Source organism: Artemia franciscana, chromosome 8 (assembly GCF_032884065.1).
Source record: "Artemia franciscana chromosome 8, ASM3288406v1, whole genome shotgun sequence".
Taxonomy (NCBI): Eukaryota; Metazoa; Arthropoda; class Branchiopoda; order Anostraca; family Artemiidae; genus Artemia; species Artemia franciscana.
This window is the reverse complement of record NC_088870.1, coordinates 4,784,311-4,790,310: the sequence shown is the minus strand read 5'-3', so window position 1 is coordinate 4,790,310 and position 6,000 is coordinate 4,784,311. Positions and strand designations below refer to the sequence as shown.

General features: G+C 31.4%; 1 protein-coding gene across 1 annotated transcript in view; it reads left to right on the top strand.

The window, feature by feature from the left end:
* The first annotated feature begins 4,508 nt into the window (after positions 1-4,508).
* Positions 4,509-6,000, top strand: part of LOC136029893 (uncharacterized) — a 36,893-nt gene continuing 35,401 nt past the window's right edge. The window contains exon 1 of the mRNA XM_065708377.1: positions 4,509-4,641. The gene's annotated coding sequence lies outside the window, so the exon portion shown is untranslated. The remainder of the gene's footprint in view (positions 4,642-6,000) is intronic.

Genomic DNA, 6,000 nt, shown 5'->3' with positions numbered 1-6,000 from the left:
CATAGACAAGGTCATCAATGCCAACCATACCTGTGTTAAAAAAAGCAAAGGTTCAACAATACGTATTTCAAAATGACGAAAGACAAGCCCTGGTAAAAAAAAAATGAAAATGATAGCGATGATGATTGGGTCTGTGATTTTGACATGGATAAGGTTATCAATGCCTACCATACCTTTGTTAAAAAAAAAAAAGGTTCGATAATACGTATTTCATAATGACGAAAGACAAGCCCAGGTAAAATGAACAAAAAAATTAAAATGATAGCGATGCAGATTGGGTCTGGGATTGTGACATGGATTAGGTCATCAATGCCTGCCATACTTGTGTAAAAAAAAACCAAATGTTCGACAATACGTATTTCATAATGATGAAAGACAAGCCCAGGTAAAACGAACCAAACAAATTGAAAATTATAGCGATGATGATTGGGTCTGGGATTTTGACATGGATAAGGTCATCAATAACTACCATACCTGTGTTAAAAAACAAAGGTTCTTCGATACGTGTTTCGTAATGCGGAAAGAGAAGCCCAGGTAAAACGAACCAAACAAATTGAAAATTGTAGCGATGATGATTGGGTCTGGGATTTTGACATGGATTAAGTCATCAATGTCTACCATACCTTTGAAAATAAAAATCCTAGACTAGATAAATTGTTGAAAGAAAAAGAAGTTTTTGTCCCACCTCCTGAACAATTTTCGGCGACATGTCTCTCATAATGACAAAAGACAAGGGAAAATGAGAAGAGTTTTTGTCCCACCACCTGAACGATTAAAAGAAAAAAACAGGTTGGGCGATATGTTTTCCATAATGACAAAACACAAGACGAGGCAAAATTTAAAGGTCCAATAAAAAAAAGTCATTTTACAAAGACACTATTTCTAATTTAAGGTCCTTGTTGACGTCTAATTTAAGGTCCATATATATATATATATATATATATATATATATATATATATATATATATATATATATATATATATATATATATATATATATATATGTATATATATATATATATATATATATATATATATATATATATATATATATATATATATATATATATATATATATATATATATATATATAGATATATCATGAAAAGAGAAATCACCAATGCAACAGCACAAGCACAGAAAAAAAAGAGAGACAGAAGGAGAAAAGGAAGACTGTTTTCCTAAATTAGTGATTAATATAGACCAGCACTTGAATGAGGCCTTAACCCTACTCATCCATACAATCACATAGGTCAAACAGCGTAGCCATACACCATGGACAGGCAGTCATGTCGTCAATAAGTATAAGTCGTCATTTACCAAACAATAGAAAAAATAATATAGACAAATAATTCAGAGGCAACACCCAACACAAGGGCTCATCAGGAGAATACACTGGCCTATATAGGGTTTCGCCACTTTAAATTCTCTACCCAGCACAGTGTTATGGCTACCACAGAATATCCATGGCATTCCCGTTTCAGGTATCACCCCCAAAATACATGCCTATGAAAGAAAAAAAAACAACAAATGTAAAACAACCAAGTAACCAAAACAAGCTTATCCTGTTAATATATCCCTCTTTTTAGCAAGAATAGATAAACTAAATATTATAAATTTTTCCAAATCACAAATATTAACACATTGCAAAAAATCTGAATGAACTAAACAATTATAGAATTCATCTTTACCATGTGGCTAATTTTTAAAAAAATCCGCTCAATTAGAAACAATTCAAAATAAATGGCGCTGCGACAACATTTCTCCAACCTCCGAAATTAGTTGAAAATTTCTTTAAGTATTTCTAGATAATTCTTTTGATATTTATTTAAAAGTTCGTTATAATGAAAACTAAATTTTTTAAATTGCCAAGTTAATTTATTTGCAGAAAAACCTCTTGATATCAATTTTTGGCTTAAGATATGCATAAATTAACTTTTCAACCGGAACATTTTTCTAAATTATTTTTGAAAACAAGAATGGATTTGCTAGACTTTAGGGGCTGGGGGACGTTTACAATAATTGTCATTTAAGTATTTTGCTAATTTTATCCTTTTTCTATCTTTTCTGGTTTCTTCTATCATGTTTTCATATTTCTTCTGCTTTCCTTTCAGACGGCTCCTCTTGATTCAAAATCGAATTAGTTCTACCCCCTGGCTCATCTTTAGCAAGTACAAGTTTTATATCTTCTTATTGAGAGTTTATAAGTGTATCTTCATGTCAGTTCGTTTGAATTTTTGCCTCGAAATGAAATAAATTTCATCGTTTATATTTTCGTATAGATTCATTTTAATCAATAAACGGGTGATTATAATTGACATGGACGCAGATAGAGGAGAGCCTTGGTCCAGTGTGCTCCCAACGACATAGAGATTTAATTGCAATTGAATTCACCCATTTTAAGTTTGCCTTTTGCTGCTCGTGATGGAATAGCTTTAGCGTAGCTTCATGGACACAGTTTTTTATCGAAGCAACGAGAAGAAAACCCAAGAACGAGTAACAATAAAAGAGGGTTTATATTTATAAAGAGTATTTTATAGAGACATTTATATTTATAAAAGTCTTTTATGTTGATTGAAAAGGCTTATACTTATTAAAAAAAACTTTCATATTTATAAAGAAACTGTTTATATAGGAATTTATAAAGCGATTGCGTTAAAAAGTAGAAAGAGATGACTAAGTAAATCTCCGGTTCCAAGGCCCCGTGGAGTGTTGCAACATTTCTCGCCCATGAGTTACAATTGCGGAGCAACAGTTGCAGGTATATTTTAGAGGTACTAAATTTGTATGCTCCCGTATTTGTAAGGTCATTAGTATTTGTAAGGTCGACTTGTAATTCGAGAGCTTCTGAAATAGATTATGTGTACAGAATAATCGTCAAACTCTGTATCTGCATTTTTACCCGTGATAAGGCTGTGTAAGATTTACTACGATTAATGAACATTCGTTGAGTGGGTTCATTGTTTAAGGTTTTATTTTTTAGTGTATGGTTCATTTTCGGATATAGAAGAGAACATGTGTACTTGCTTGCTTTTCCCTAGCATTAAGCATCAAAAATATAATAAATATCAAAATTGAAGATTAAAAAAAGTTGGAAATTCTGTTTCGAAATAAGAATATACGGTATTATTTCTCAAAAATGTTATTTCCAGAAAACCTGTGTAAAATTCAGTTCTTAAAAAATCAATATTTGTCAATCTACATAGGTAAGAAACTTGTGCCTCATTGAAGAAAAAAAAAAGTTATCATTAGGATATCCAAAACATTCAATGCGTCATGACAACATTACAAATTATTTCAAAGTTAACGAAGTAATCTTTTATTAAAAAAAAGTTAATATCATCTTGCGTAATTTTCATAATTTATATTTCATTAAAAACCAAGAGACATTGAATCCAAAATTCGGGAAAACAACCCAAAAAATTGGAATTTAGCATTCAAGATTGGCTTTTCGAGGATTATATCCAAGAAATTTGAATTTATTCAAAATTCGATTCTCTGGTGTACAGAGCACAAAAAGTGAACACAAAATGAGGGAAAAACGGTCGGAGTTTCTATTCCTAGAAAATTACTGCAATTTTTTCGTGACATCACTTGAACTTTTCTGCCCCGTTTCACTATTGCCGTGCCCAGGAAAAATTTAAGAGTTTCCTTCTATTATACCACTTCGAAGCTACAGACCGCTGGTCACGAGGAGGAAAAAAAAAAAAACGGCTGCGAAACCAGTATTGTAGTTCCTGAACACTGTGAAGCTCTTTCGATTCTATCGAATGAGAGCAGAATTAGCGTATTTTCTTATAAGTTAAAACTGAGTTTTTTTTCTCTTTTTTGCTTGGTATTTGATGTCATTGTCAAAAATTGAAATACCAGCTAGAAATACAAAGCAAAGTTGTTCACACTTATTATAGAAATGGTAAGTTTTTTTTCCTGATTTTTGTAATCAAGCCCTCATTCAAGCACTTTTTTGCGGTCAAACCTACAAAGGAGGCATTGTGGTGAGGAGGTGAAATCTCTCTTTGGTTTACTTTTCTGCTGTGAAAATTTGTTTCTGTTGTTTCTTTTTTTTTCAAAACAGTTGAAATCTAGATAGAACGTACAAAATTAAGATTTCTTTCTTCGATATTAGTTTGTAGTAGGCATGACATAATTTTTTTGAAAGGGGCGAATAGGTTTACTTAGAGGGTTGTTCTAAGAAAATTTGTGAATACGAGGTAATTTCAATTATAATAATAGTTGCTTTCAAGATGGTCTGAGTGAGAGATGTGTTTTCCTCAGAAACTCACGCACAATTGTAATGAAATGAAAAATCTTAAGTTAAAAGAAAAAAAAAAACAACAAAAAACCAAAAAACAAGTGAAATCGGAACCGAAATGACTTGTTAACGCTAATGTTCGAACGCTCTAGAATAAAAACACATACTTTCTCTGGTTGGGGTGTACGTGACCAATACCAGGGAAATCAAGAATTTCTAGAATAATACAGTAAGTATTTTTAGGGTCAAGCAGAGATAGCCTCTTTCTTAGAAATGGTAGAAAAGTGCTTTCATCAAAACAAAGACAGAATATCAAACTGACTTAGTGTGCATGAACATTGAAAAGGGAAAGGACGATCTTCTATTGTGTTAGAACTGATTGTAAAATCGTAAGTCAAGTTGATAAACATGTTAATTTCTTAGATTAATTAAAAAAAAATATTTGACAGAATAAGTTTTTAAAAGAAAAGTAAAGAACTCCATCAAACTAAAAATGAGCAGAAATAAAATAATCTACCAGGCTTAAAACTACCTTAAATCACCACAAATAAATAAATGAAACCCAAAAGGGACAGAAATTACAGTTAATAACAGAGTTAAACTCAAAACGAGTAGAAAATAATATGAGTAGGGATCACACCCCCCCCTGCCTTCTCAAGGCCAAAACATAATTTGCACTATACTGAAAAAATGTATATTTCGAATATTTGCACTTTTAAACTTAAATAAATCAAAAATTCCTAAGACTTTTAGGAGCAAATATCAGCATATGTGCACTAAACAGACAATACACATTCATTTGTATTTTTTTCGGTAAAGTGTAAATTATGTTCTGGCCTGAAGAAGGCGTGGTGGGAAGTGGATGGGCTTACTCATGATAATTTCTTCTCGTTTTTAGTTTGACTCGGCTATTTAATGTAAATTTTTTTCGTTTTTGGTATCATTTTTATATTGATGACGATTTGGGGTAGTTTTGATAGCGATTTGGGTGCATTATTTTATTTTGTTTCTGCTCATTTTTGCTTTAGTGCAGTACTTTTTCTTTGAAAAATTTTTTCTTGGAGAAAAATTTCAAATTAATTTCTGTTTGTTTTTTATTGATATTAAATTTTAAAAAAACAAGTTTTTTAAATGAAAGTAAGGAGCCACATAAAAACTTAAAACGAACAGAAATTACTCTGTATATGAAAGGGGCTTTTTCTCCTCAACGCCTCGCTCTTTACGCTAAAGTTTGACTCTTTCTCTTAACTCTATTTTTAAAACAGTAAGAAACTTTATCTTAAAGAGCGGGGCGTTGAGGAGGAAAAGCCCCTTTCATATACAGAGTAATATCTGTTCGTTTTAAGTTTTAATGTGGCTCCTTATTTTCATTTAAATAAACTTGTTTTTTTATTTAATTTCTGGGCGTTTTTGAATTAATGCATGTTTTGATCTTGGCTCTCCGCACATAAATAATTAAAACGAAATTTGCATATTAATTAATTGCAATTAATCGGAAGATGTTGAGAAAAAAGGTGCGAGGTAGGGGGCCTAGCTGCTCTCCAATTTTTTGATTACTTAACAAAGTAACTAGAACTTTTAATTTTTTACAAACGGTTTCATTGGTAAAAAATATACGTAACTTACGAATTAACTTACGTAACGAACTTCTATATTCGTATGTTTTTATTGTGTATCTGAGGGGGTTCAACAATCGTCGATACCTCGCTCTTTACACTAAAGCCTAGATTTTGTCCCAATTCCTTAAG